This window comes from Rhinoderma darwinii, chromosome 6, assembly GCF_050947455.1.
Source record: "Rhinoderma darwinii isolate aRhiDar2 chromosome 6, aRhiDar2.hap1, whole genome shotgun sequence".
NCBI classification, from domain to species: Eukaryota; Metazoa; Chordata; class Amphibia; order Anura; family Rhinodermatidae; genus Rhinoderma; species Rhinoderma darwinii.
In genome coordinates this window covers 60,073,454-60,087,783 of record NC_134692.1, presented here as the reverse complement: position 1 = coordinate 60,087,783, position 14,330 = coordinate 60,073,454, and the positions used below count along the sequence as shown (strand labels likewise).

Genomic DNA, 14,330 nt, shown 5'->3' with positions numbered 1-14,330 from the left:
CTTGAATTTGAGATCGTAGTAACGTGGTAGGATTATTAATATATTTACGTTCCAGTCTGGTAAGGGTTAGTAAAAGTGTATTAAGAAGTTGCATTGTCTCCTTCTTAAGTTTAGAACCTTGAGACATTAGAATTCCACGTATTACAGCTTTATGTGCCAACTATATATGAGTGGGAGATGAGTCCAGTTGTGTATTCACGGTGAAATAGTCCTGAAGGGAGTTAGTAAGTATAGTGACAACTTCAGGGTGCGTTACAAGAGTATCATTCAAACTCCAGGACGGTATACGTGTGGAGTGACCGATACATACATGTAAGGTATAAATATTATGATCAGACCAAGCACATTGCGTATAAGCCGTAGTATGATGTCTAGTCATAAGATGGGAAGATGTTAAAATGTACTTAATCAATATAGAGGACAACTTAAATACCCCTCTATAAAGAAACTAAATAGATATCAGTTGGTCATATCTAATATATTATATGGGGGGAGGGCATATATTAGAAAGCGCCCATGACTACGGGTGACGTCAGCGGTGACTCATAACATAATCAGAATAAAAACCTAAAAATAGAGTCAAACCATGCTTATACTGATAAAATATATAATTTTATTGGTACAAAATATAAAAAACGCACACATTAAAATCAAGCAGATGAGGCCAGACAGTTGTCAACAGTTGGATAATAAATAAACATATACAGTGAAGGAAATAAGTATTTGATCCCTTGCTGATTTTGTAAGTTTGCCCACTGTCAAAGTCGTGAACAGTCTAGAATTTTTAGGCTAGGTTAATTTTACCAGTGAGAGATAGATTATATTTAAAAAAAAAAAACTGAAAATCACATTGTCAAAATTATATATATTTATTTGCATTGTGCACAGAGAAATAAGTATTTGATCCCCTACCAACCATTAAGAGTTCAGCCTCCTCCAGACCAGTTACACGCTCCAAATCAACTTGGTGCCTGCATTAAAGACAGCTCTTACATGGTCACCTGTATAAAAGACTCCTGTCCACAGACTCAATGAATCAGTCTGACTCTAACCTCTACAACATGGGCAAGACCAAAGAGCTTTCTAAGGATGTCAGGGACAAGATCATAGACCTGCACAAGGCTGGAATGGGCTACAAAACCATAAGTAAGACGCTGGGTGAGAAGGAGACAACTGTTGGTGCAATAGTAAGAAAATGGAAGACATACAAAATGACTGTCAATCGACATCGATCTGGGGCTCCATGCAAAATCTCACCTCGTGGGGTATCCTTGATCCTGAGGAAGGTGAGAGCTCAGCGGAAAACTACACAGGGGGAACTTGTTAATGATCTCAAGGCAGCTGGGACCACGGTCACCATTGAAAACCATTGGTAACACATTACGCCGTAATGGATTAAAATCCTGCAGTGCCCGCAAGGTCCCCCTGCTCAAGAAGTCACATGTACAGGCCCGTCTGAAGTTTGCAAATGAACATCTGGATGATTCTGAGAGTGATTGGGAGAAGGTGCTGTGGTCAGATGAGACTAAAATTGAGCTCTTTGGCATTAACTCAACTCGCCGTGTTTGGAGGAAGAGAAATTCTGCCTATGACCCAAAGAACACCATCGGGGGTGTTTCTCTGCTAAGGGCACAGGACTACTTCACCGCATCAATGGGAGAATGGATGGAGCCATGTACCGTCAAATCCTGAGTGACAACCTCCTTCCCTCCACCAGGACATTAAAAATGGCTCGTGGCTGGGTCTTGCAGCACGACAATGACCCGAAACATACAGCCAAGGCAACAAAGGAGTGGCTCAAAAAGAAGCACATTAAGGTCATGGAGTGGCCTAGCCAGTCTCCAGATCTTAATCCCATCGAAAACTTATGGAGGGAGCTGAAGATCCGAGTTGCCAAGCGACAGCCTCGAAATCTTAATGATTTACAGATGATCTGCAAAGAGGAGTGGGCCAAAATTCCATCTAACATGTGTGCAAACCTCATCATCAACTACAAAAAACGTCTGACTGCTGTGCTTGCCAACAAGGGTTTTGCCACCAAGTATTAAGTCTTGTTTGCCAAAGGGATCAAATACTTATTTCTCTGTGCACAATGCAAATAAATATATATAATTTTGACAATGTGATTTTCGTTTTTTTTTTAATATAATCTATCTCTCACTGGTAAAATTAACCTAGCCTAAAAATTCTAGACTGTTCATGTCTTTGACAGTGGGCAAACTTCCAAAATCAGCAAGGGATCAAATACTTATTTCCTTCACTGTATGTGTTTTGGAAGTATCATGAGTAAGGCTTGGAGTAACTGCAACCATGAAAGCACATTCAGTGTACATAGTGTATAAAATATATAAAGCCAGGAGACATGTAATCTGTTCTAGATAATACGCAGAGTCCAAGGTCTGAGTAATCATTTGAAGGCAAAGATGCAGTCAGCACCAGACCAAAACAAATGGTTACATAACAAGTATATGTGGATATATAGTATAAGCAACTTACCCATAGATTTGTGCTGTCTGGCATCACACCCGACGTACGTTTCGGCTGAGAGCCTTCGTCTGGGGGTGGTGCCAGAGAGTCTGAGGGAGGTATTTATGTGACCAGCCACCAATCACAAGTGTGATCAGCTAACCAATTTCATCAGTCACAGCTGATGAAAGGGATGTAACACATCCGGAGCAAAAGAAAAAGTAAGAGGCTGTAATAGTTGATTCGTGGGAGTGTTACAATATATTATATCACACCAATAGTTGATTCAAAAATATACAAATAGAGACAAGTATCGTAACACATCATGGAATATATATGCATCAGTACAATAATATCAAATGATAAGAGTAATCTTTCCCTATCCTTTTCCTATTCAATTACAATATATTGTTAAATAAATTGCATAGAACATGTATTAGACATACAATATGGAAAAAAAATTCAAAAATTTTTTTTACATGAAAAACGCACATAAAATGCACATAAAACTAATAAAACTTTTTTTTAATAAAAAAAATTATCTAAAAAATTATTATAATAATACATAATAGAAATAAATAATATATAATGAAGGTAAGTATAAATACATATATATAAACCAAAAAATGAGAATATAACAAGTATAAAAAATATACAATATATATATATATATATATATATATATATATATATATATTTTTTTTCATTGTGTTAGATAGTAAACAGATATATGTAAAACACAATAATAAATCAAATATATATGAGAGAACCATAAGGCTCTATAAAAGAAAGAGAGGAGAACATATAATGTCCTTGCCCTTCTTTCATGATTATGTTTGCATATAAGAGCGTGTAACAATAATAATAATAATAAGAATAATAATAAGAATAATAATAATAATGTGAACCAAATGTGACAAAAATAGTGAAAAAGTGTATGCAAACAACTGCAAATATAAATGTGAAAAAATATAAATAATGTATCCACACAAATGGTACATAAAATCAATAAAATAATAATAATCTAACGTGACACATAACAATAAAGTGTAAGTGCAATATTGAAAAAAGAAAAAAAGAAAAATGATCCAGAAATATAACTAGGCACTCTTGGGTTAGATAAAAATTCAGCATAATATTTTATTTTTAAATCCAGATAATACCGGCAATATTAATATATACAACAAAACTTTTTAAAAAAAGTGCAATATACCTCATATAATTAATATGCCATACACATATATACCAATTTAAACACATGAATGATTGAAAATATTGTGTAAATAAAACGATAAATAATGAATAAATACTACCAGATAAATATGAAAAATATACAACAAATATATATGTGTATATATAAATATGTGTGTGAAAAATATATACGTATCTAAACATGTAAATAGACGAAAAAATAAAAATAGAGAATAAAAATGTGAAGTACACGAAGTGATAAATAAACAAAAGATATAGAAATGTATGTGAATTTATAAATATTCAATGAATAAATGAATATAAATATAAAATGAAAAATGATTGATTACAAAGGAGGAAAAGGGTTGTGGTAGCCGCCAAGTACGACGTTCATCTATCCATCTGAAATAAAGTACTGGAGCAAATATTCATACTGGACACACGAAAACCTCTAGACAGACTCATGGATCATCAGATGGACCTACAAATACTGTGTAAAAAGAAGAAAAATAATCTATATAATTAAAACCATCATGTCATCATAGGACACCTAAAAACACCACAAGGGAGATCCGGACACCAGTTATAGAAATGCAGCAAAACCCATATTCTCATTAAGTCCCATTGGATGTATACTTTTTAGTTTCCAAATCCAGCGGGCCTCTAACCATAACAATCTTTTCAACACAGATCCACTACTTAGGCCCATTTCTACATTATCAATACCCAAAATGTGTAGACCCTTTGAATCACATCCATGGTGTAGGAAAAAGTGTCTGGGTAAAGTTTTAAGTAGCTCTACCATTTCAGGTCTGGTTCCTCTAGCAGCCTCAATACGGTTTACGTGTTCTCTTGTTCTCACCTTGAGTTCCCTTGTGGTCAATCCAATGTAAATCCTAGAGCACGGGCACTGTGCACAGAGGCGTAGCTAGGGTCTCCTGCACCCGGGGCAAAGATTCAGATTGGCGCCCCCCCCCCCAACTAATTTCCCGATATCTCCTACCCCCTCGCCATGTTTGCTTTCTCTACCAATCAATGAGGTGTAATTTTTTTTTCCACTATTTTTTTTAATGTAACTCTAGTATAAAAGCATTTCTACATTTTACAAGTGATACAGTTCTATGATGTCATTAACATAAAAATAAATTAAAAGAAAATAAATTAAAGAGGCAACACAGCCCCCTGTAGATAGTGCCACACACAGCCCCCCTTGTAGATCGTGCTACACACAGTCCCTCTCTTGTAGATAGCGCAAACACAGCCCCCCTTATAATTAGCACCACACAGCCCCCCTTGTAGATAGTGCCACACACAGCTCGCTTCCCCCCTAGTAGATAGCGGCACACTCTCCCCCTTGCAGATAGTGCCACACACAGCCCGCTGCCCCTTTGTAAATAGCGCCACACTCCCCCCCCCTTGTAAATAGTGCCACATTCCCCCCCCTTTTAAATAGCGCCACACTCTTCCCCCCTCCTTGTACTTAGCCCCACACTGTGAACAGAGCAGTGAGCGGTAGCCTACCGCTACCACTCTGCCTGGTGTGACTTACCGGAGGAGCTGTGGAGGTCATGCGGCACAGGCGGAGTTCCTTCTGACTAGGGTTGGTGACAGCCAGGGCCGGCCTTAGCTTGGATGGCGCCCTGTGCAGGACTCTCTATTGCCGCCCCCTACACAAACCAAAAATTAACCACATATATGGACACGCTGGAACATATATACTGTACATACATAAAGACAGATATTTAGACATACAGGCATATATACATACACACATTCTGGAATACATACATACAGGTAAATATATAGACGTACAGACACATATACGCACACCGGCAGATAAATACACAGTCAGGAACATATACAAATACATAAAAGGCACATATATATACAAGCACAAAGACACATTCACAAACAGACCCATATATACGCACACAGGCACATATGTACAAAGCACAGATAATGTAGTAGATGTTACCTGCAGTCCTATATAACAACACAGATAACAGTGATAACTCTCTGAGTACAGATAATGTAGTTATGTCACCTGCAGTCCTATGTAACACCACAGATAACACATAGTGATAACTCTCTGATTACCGATAATGTGGTAGATGTTGCCTGCAGTCCTATGTAACACCACAGATAACACAGTAATAACTCTCTAAATACAGATAGTAGTGTTACCTGCAGTCCTATGTAACACCACAGATAACACACAGTGATAACTCTCTGATTACAGATAATGTAGTAGCTGTTACCTGCAGTCCTATGTAACACCACAGATAACACATAGTGATAACTCTCTGATTACCGATAATGTGGTAGATGTTGCCTGCAGTCCTATGTAACACCACAGATAACACAGTAATAACTCTCTAAATACAGATAGTAGTGTTACCTGCAGTCCTATGTAACACCACAGATAACACACAGTGATAACTCTCTGATTACAGATAATGTAGTAGATGTAAGAGACGCACGGACGCACGCACGCACGCACGCACGCACGCGCACACACACACACACACACACACACACACACACTGTAACATATACACATACAAAGACAGAGACACACACTGTATACACACACATATACACAAACACTCACCATGTCTCCTTGCTGACAGGTCAGGACGGGCTGTGGACGGAGCTTCCTCTGCTTTTCGGCTGTGTGTAACAGCAGAGCACAGAGTAGAGGCAGAGTTGGAAGGGTGCAGCACGGGAGTGGACCAGTCCCCTGACCTGAGCCATCTGACCTCATGTCACTGACGTGAGGTAAGGTGACAGGTAAGGTGACAGGTAAGGTGACTGGACTGGTCCACTCCCTGGCCGTCACAGACCCCAGTCAGAATGCCGTAATTTCCTGGCTCTTCCTAAAGCTGCAGCAGGTGTCTGACATACGGGGCGCCTATCAGCAGCGATCAGCTGCTCTTCGGCGCCCCCCTTCCCTACCACCTAGTTTCACCTGGGACACATGCCCCGCCTGCCCCCCCCCCCTAGCTACGCCCCTGACTGTGCATAATAGATCACACCTTTGGTGTTGCATGTGATCAGCCATGTGATTCTGTATTTGATCTTCCTTGTTGAGTCCCAGAATTCTTCACTTTCAGTAATATTCAGACAAGCTATACACCGTAAACATGGACGACAGCCCCAGCGTGGTTTGCCTGCAACAAAAATAGGTTTAAGTTTGGGTGGATTGTGATGGCTGTGAACCAAAGTGTCGCGGAGGTTCCTCGTCCGTCTCGAGGCAAGAGCGGGTCTAAAAGGTAACAGTTCTGATAATACAGAGTCCGTTCTCAGTATAGGCCAATATTTCGATAAACATTGTACCATTTCCCTCCCATCTATCATGGTAGGTCGTTACATACCTAGTTTGTACAGGTAGAAACTTCTTGATCGTAGGTTGGAGTAATTTGGATCGGGTAGTCTTACGAGCCCGATGGTACGCTTTCCATATGTTCTTTTCATTATATCCTATGTCCAAAAACCGCTGCCTCAAAATAGTTGCTTGTTTTTTTAAATCTTCTTCAGTAGAGCAAAATCTCTTCATTCGAAGAAATTGTCCCGTAGGTATGGCACGTATCATGAGTCTAGGGTGAGATGAAGATGCATGTAAATACGAGTTTACAGAGGTCTCCTTTCTGTGTACATCTGTCTGTATGTACCCATTACTGTCACGTTTAATTAGCACATCCAGAAAATCCACCGCCTGACACTCTACCCTCCATGTTAATTTGATGTTATACTCATTACAATTGAGTTCCGCCATGAAGGAATTAAATTCCTCCTTGGTGCCGTGCCGTGCCATATCAGAAAGATGTCATCAATGAACCTGGTTCAAAGAACGACCCTGTTCACTGATGACATCCGATCGGACAAAAATAGATCCCTCTGCCACAACCCCATGAATAGATTGCATAGGAGGGTGCGCACAACGCCCCCATTGCCGTACCCTGGAGCTGTAGGCTAAAGGAGTCACCAAGGGTAAAGAAATTGTGCGTTAGTACAAATTCTAAAATGGTCAGAATGAACTGGATCTTGGCAGAATCCACGTCGGTCATTTGTAAAAAAAATACGCAGTTTCCCTCAAGCCATCCTGATGTCTAATATTAGTGTACAGTGACTCAACGTCACAGGTGGCTAACAACATGTCAGGTTCAAGATGGATGCCTTCCAATTTCTGAATGAGGTCAGCAGAATCCCTCAAATAAGAGGGAAGAGTTTCCACCAAAAGTTATAGAATAGTGTCTACATACTTACTGGTATTGTCACACATATTTCCTCTCCCTGAGATGATGGGGCGACTAGGTGGTATTTTAGGGTTCTTGTGGATCTTTGGCAGTAAGTAAAGACTCGCTATTGTGGGTTCTTGTATAGTCAGACACTCTTAGTTCAGCAGAAATGATGCCATCATGCAAGGCTTCCTTTAATATGCCCATTAAGGCTGTGCTAAAGGAGGAAAGAGGGTTAAAGGTCAACATTCCATAGCAGGTAGGATTTGCTTCACACTCTGGTAATCATATTTTGATTTTAATGTGTGCGTTTTTTATATTTTGTACCAATAAAATTATATATTTTATCGGTATAAGCATGGTTTTGACTCTATTTTTAGATTTTTATTATGATGTTAAAATGTAGTCTATCCTAGAGTAACTATCGTGAACTGTAGAGTAAAAGGAATACTCTCTGTCGAGGGGATGATCTTGTCTCCATAGATCTACCAGAGATAATTGTTTCATATTGTATAGAAAGGATTTCGGGGCTGAAGGTGAAGAGGTGTTAGAATTGCTTCTATCCCATTGTGCATTCATTACTATGTTAAAGTTGCCCCCAAGGATTATATAAGAATCGGATAATTTTTCTAGTTGTCGATAGAAACTATTAAAGAAGGTAGCTGCGGATGTATTGGGTGCATAGACCGGCGCAAAAGTGATATGCTGTCCTGCTAACTGGCCCGTGAGGATAATGTATCAACCATCTGGGTCTATGATAGTCTGTTACTGTATATGGTAAAGTATTTCTGAAAAGAATCGCCACACCTTTTTGTTTTCGTGTCCGAGGTAGATAGATAAACTCTCTCAATTACAGTTGTGAGAAATACGTAGCTGCACTTCGTAAGAACAAAAATTGCGTAAGTAAATGTCGTAACAAAGTAATAATGGCGGAGGTTGGCTGAGTGCAATTCGCATAACACCAGAAGAGTTTCTAAATCTCTAACTTTCCCTGCCGAGAGAACCCAGTGCCTGTTAAATAAGCAAATCAGCAAAACAAATAAGGGGGTGGCCACCGTGACCTTGGCTGACCCACCACATTACTAGATACATAAATAAATTTCGGATATGTTGAAAGACAAGGTAGAATAAAAAATAAAAAAAAGTACAAAAGTAAATTTACCAGAGAAGGCAAAACGGTGCAACATTTGCAGTCCAAATCCTCTTTTCCACAGGTGGAACAATGGAGTGATGCAATGGGGGCCATAAGCCCTAAAGAAATACGATAAGAGTGTAAATATACATTACGTCAATGCAGTCTCTTAATTCACTTCAGGATGCGATAGGTGAACGTGGTCTAGTAGCTGAAGCATCTGCTTGTGGAGTCATTTGAAGTTGTCTTCGTCGTGCCGAAGTCCAGATAGGCTCTAGTGGAGGGCGTTGACGAGGTTGATAATCTGAGGATGGAGTGGTTGTCCCTTCTCGGAGTCCCAAACGAACAATGAGTCGCTGTCCCATATCTTGATCCGTTGTTATGCAAAGCACCTTTGCAGATGAAGGTGAGCTTAAATGGAAATCCTCATCTGTACCTGATGCTTTTGGCTCTGAGGTTGTCCATGAGTGGTTTCAGATGCCTTCGTTTCTCCAAAGTGACTGGTGCTACGTCCGCAAAAATCAGTAGCTGTTCTTGTTTGAAGGAGAGGAGTGATTTGTCACGTGCAGCTTTGAGGATTTCTTCTTTAACCGTAAAGTAATGAAGACGAAGTATGACGTCTCTTGGCCTTTCTCCATTGGCTGGTCTGGGCCTCAGGGCTCTATGAATACAGTCCATCAGGAATTGTGTCATTGGGATATTTGGTAGCAAATAAGTAGTTTTACTGCATAGTCCGTTAAATTTTCCCCCGTTTCTGCAACTCCACGTAATCGAAGGTTATTTCTCCTAGACCTATTTTCTAGGTCTTCTAGATGCAGTTGTACAGATTCTTGGAATGACTGTAGGAGTTCTATTTCCATCCGAAGATCTCCATGGGCTGTCAGCAAATCATCATCTTTGGTTTCCAGAAAGTCTGTGCGAGTGCCTATCACTGTAATTTCCATCGTAAGGTCATGTGTTGCCCTTTGCAGTTCTTTGTGGAAAGATGCGTTCAGCCTCATATACAGAGAATCCATACAAGTCCGCTTTAGTAAGATAGTCATGTCTGGTGCCACTGAGATTAAATTCCTCCTGGGCGTTCTTTGAGGCAAAGGTTCTGGTTAGTCTAGAAGCGAGGTCTGAGATGTAGACATTTCAGAATCTGTATCCGGAAGTAGAGTAGGAAGAGAATTTCTGCAAAATATAGCTGGAATAGAGGATTGGGTAGAGCAGGGGTCCCAAACACAGCCAGGTAAGTGGGCCACATATAGAAAAAATGGGAAGTTGACGGGCCGCATTACTTTCAAATTTGATACAATACTAAATTATTGTTAATCAATTAGTTATTTGATCTACTATAACAATATAAGACTATAATAATACCGCTAGGTTTAAAATTTGAGATATTTCTCCATGTGCTTATTTCAACAATCCAGTTTTCCAGTTTAAGTGTTGCTAAATGTAGTCCGGCGGCTCAGTTAGCAGTGTTTGGCAGACACACGTCAAGTTTGGGCAGGCCCTCCGGGGATGCTGCCACACACACCCCAAGTAGATCGCTCCATTGGGGCTCCCTCAAGGAGTGGAATCCCCAGCCAGAGCATTGCCGACACTTTGGCTGGGGATTCCTCTACTGTTGGAGCCCCTGGCGTCACTGTCCATACACAGTGACATTAGGGGATCCTCCTGGACCGGAATGTGATATCAGGGGCAATCCCGGAGCAGAGAACTAGTATAGGCTTTGTGCCAGAACTCCGGGGAAGCCATTATAAGTGTCCATATATGGACACTGATGTCAGGGGCTTGCCCGGAGCAGAGCCGCTTCTAGCACTCTGATGTCAGGAGCAGAGCTGGAATCCCAGGCACTGTCCATATATGGACAAGGATGTCAGAGGCTTCCCCAGAGCAGAGCCTATACTAGCGCTCTGCCCGGGACTCCAGCTCTGGGGAAGCCCCAGACATTGCTGTCCATATGTGGACAGTGATGTCAGGGAATTCCAGAGTTCTGGATCAGTCTGTACTAGCGGCGCTGTGTCACACGGGCCAGATGAAAGCCCCAGGCCTGTGAGCCGCATGCTTGAGACCCCTGGGGTAGAGGGTGGTTTAGTTGCCTTGCTCCATCTCGGCATAAGGTCATAGTCAGGGTACCTTGTAATCAGTAAATATTTAGAATAGTACTATAGGCCTGTGGTAGACTAGTATGTGGTGTGTCAGATCATTGACAAGGTTAATGCATCATGGGCAGACGACTGGCGTGTAATGCCTCTACATTTGTTTAAGCCAGCTGGAGAAGCGGTCTAAAGAGGATGTAAGGACCTGCAATTCAGGCTGTGTAACCCTTCAGGTGTCTCATCAGGAGACTCAAGTCGGGACAGAGGCCTGGAGATGGCACAAAGGCCACAAGCAACTTTTTTGGTGCACGGCCCTTTAAGAAATTAGGACTATCAAAATCCAAGAAATATTCCCAGTTGTAGGGATCGTAAAATAACCCCCATGAGGGTAAATTTGGAGCCCTATAATGGCTCTCAGCCAGCTTTATCCTCTGTGCCAGTGCCAAGTATGGATAGGCCTGCTATGCCCCTCTATAAGTCACTCCCGAAGCCCCAGTTTACCCAGGCAAAAGCAACTGTATCTCAGGTGCCCACCTGTTTGAAGCCCTGCCAGAGGTCCCAGAGCAGAGTGGATCCACAGGCGGTAAGGCTTTAAAATGGAGGCAGTGGCTTCACATGCAGTGCTGGGCCACAATCACAAAAATGTCCGGAAGGACTTTTAAAATGTTTCTCATGACACTGGATGTCATGTAGTCATGCAGGTTACTGCGGAGGGAGGATTCGGCTGGATGAAGTTGCCTGGAGCACTGAAAAGCACATTCTCTCCTCGCTGCGTCCAGCCACGGCAAGCACTTTAAGTGTTAGAGCGGAAAAAAATTAAAACCCACCCAGCGAGAGCCCTCAATGGTTGGTATAAAAATCCTTCTAGTATTTTAGGAAACAATTTAAGATCCTTGTTGTTAACACCAGAATAAGGCTTTGTTTACATCTGCCCTCTGGCTCTGTTCCATCGGAACTGAGACCTGACAAGACAAACCATAGGTTTCCATTTCTCAGCTGTGCAAGGTTTCCATCGTTTTGCCTAAATCAATAGCATAGTTGACTATGCTATAGACTGGCAAAAACTACAGAGCCCTTGGACAACGGAGACAAAATGGACCATTGTCACCGGATCCATCACTATTGAAAATCAATGGTGATGGAAACCTATGGTTTCCGTTTGTGTCTGTCAGGGCTCAGTTGCGATGGAACGTCGTAGCGGAGCCAGAGCGCAGATGTGAAGTGGTTTAAGCAGCAACTTTATGTAAGCTGGCAGCTCCCCAGCTGGGACAAAAGGAGGGGGGAAATAGACGGTAAGGAAACCCCTGCACTGGAGATATACGTTTGATAGGCGTCACACCACGTCCATCATATCCTGTGAACATGCCATAAGATGTCTGATATGTGACTACCCCTTTGAGGTAGTTTACATCCTGCCATGCACTTGGATAGTGGTCAATAGTATTGCTTTTTCTCCTTTGTAACTAAAATATAGCTGGATTCACCACAAAAAAAAAATATAGTACCCCCCTTTTCATATGCAACATCCACACATGGTTGCAAGACCCTGGTGTAAAGAATCTTTTTTGGGAAGTCATGCCATCATTTACACACAGCAGAACCACCTATACAACTCCTTCAGCAAAGTTGCCACAGCCTCCATACGTATGAAAGTCGTCTCCCATGAGAATCTGTACACATTGGGGCAGATTTACAAGTACAGTCTTAACCCCTTAATGACCGCCGATACGCCTTTTTACGGCGGTCATTAGTGGGCTTTATTCTAGAGCGCCGCTATTCTACGTCGCTGCTGTAGAATAAAGTGAGCAGGGAGCAGTGAAATCTCCCTTCTCTCAGCTGCCAGAGGCAGCTGAGGGCGTCCCTGCTCTGCCGGGTGAGATCGATATTAGTATCGATCTCACCCGTTTAACCCTTCAGATGTGGGGCACAATAGCGAGCACCGCATCTGAATGGTTTAGGAGAGAGGGAGGGAGCTCCCTCTCATCTCACCGACACCCGGCGATAAAATCGCTGAGTGTCTGTCTTCTATGGCAGCCGGGGGTCTAATAAAGACCCCCAGGTCTGCCTGGAGCGAATGCCTGCTAGATCATGCCGCAGGCATGACCTAGCAGATGCCTGTCCGTTTTAAACGGACAGGCAGTAATACACTGCAATACAAAAGTATTGCAGTGTATTATAATAGCGATCGGAGGATAGGGAAGTCCCCTAGTGGGACTAGTAAAAAAGTTTAAGTTAATAAAAAAAAAAAAGTGAAACAAAAAAAATGAAAAACCCACTTTCCCCTTACAAAATGCTTTACTATTAAAAAAAACTACAATAAAGCAAAAAGTTACACATATTTGGTATCGCCGCGTCCGTAACGACCCCGACTATAAAGCTGTTACATTATTTAACCCGCACTGTGAACGCCGTAAAAAATAAAAAAAATGGAAAAATTGCTGTTTTCGGTTAATCCTGACTTAAAAAAATGTGATAAAAAGTGATCAAAAAGTCGCATCTACTCTCAAATGGTACCAATAAAAACTGCAAGTCGTCCCACAAAAAACAAGACCTTATACAGCTATGCCGACGCAAAAATAAAAAAAAGTTACAGCTCTTCGAATGTGACAATGGAAAAATGTAACAAATGGCTTGGACATTAGGGCCCAGAATGCAAGCAGGGGGAAGGGGTTAAATTTAGACAGCTTAGAATTTGACTAGATGCACCAAATTTATCAGCAGCTCATGCTGCATAAGTTAAGTTGATCTTTGGAAACTTATTTACCACTGTTTCACATCCAAATGTTGGTGCATTTTAAGCCTTGTCCCTTGTTGGGCACATTGTAAGAAAGGGTCACACTATGGATTCTGTGCATTTGTGTAGTAGGGCCGACTAGTACATATCACACTAGTCCACACCTCCAGGTACCTTTGATTTGATATATTAAGGCTTTCACATGTAACTTGTCACATTGAAGCATACTTTCTGGGACCAATACAACTCCAGAGCCTTTGTCTAATACAGACTCTATAGAGATGTCATGAACACGTTCTGAGCAAGTCCGAATGGCAAGTGTTCATTAAGATCAGTCAGTGACCTGCGGTTGGAGACAGGTGGCATCTTCTCAACACTATTTTACCTTAGAAGACTCATGTCATTAACAATTCTTGACATGGTTTTTACATTTTAAGACTCAGAAATATATATATATGTATTGCTTATTGCACTGCTTACAC

The 14,330-nt window shown here is 41.4% G+C and overlaps 1 long non-coding RNA gene across 1 annotated transcript; it reads left to right on the top strand.

Annotated features, from left to right (window-relative positions):
* The first annotated feature begins 209 nt into the window (after window positions 1–209).
* Window positions 210–9,955, top strand: LOC142656322 (uncharacterized). The gene is made up of 3 exons (XR_012849655.1): window positions 210–317; window positions 9,211–9,433; window positions 9,818–9,955. It is a non-coding gene; the product is annotated as an uncharacterized LOC142656322 (long non-coding RNA).
* The last annotated feature ends 4,375 nt before the right edge of the window (window positions 9,956–14,330 follow it).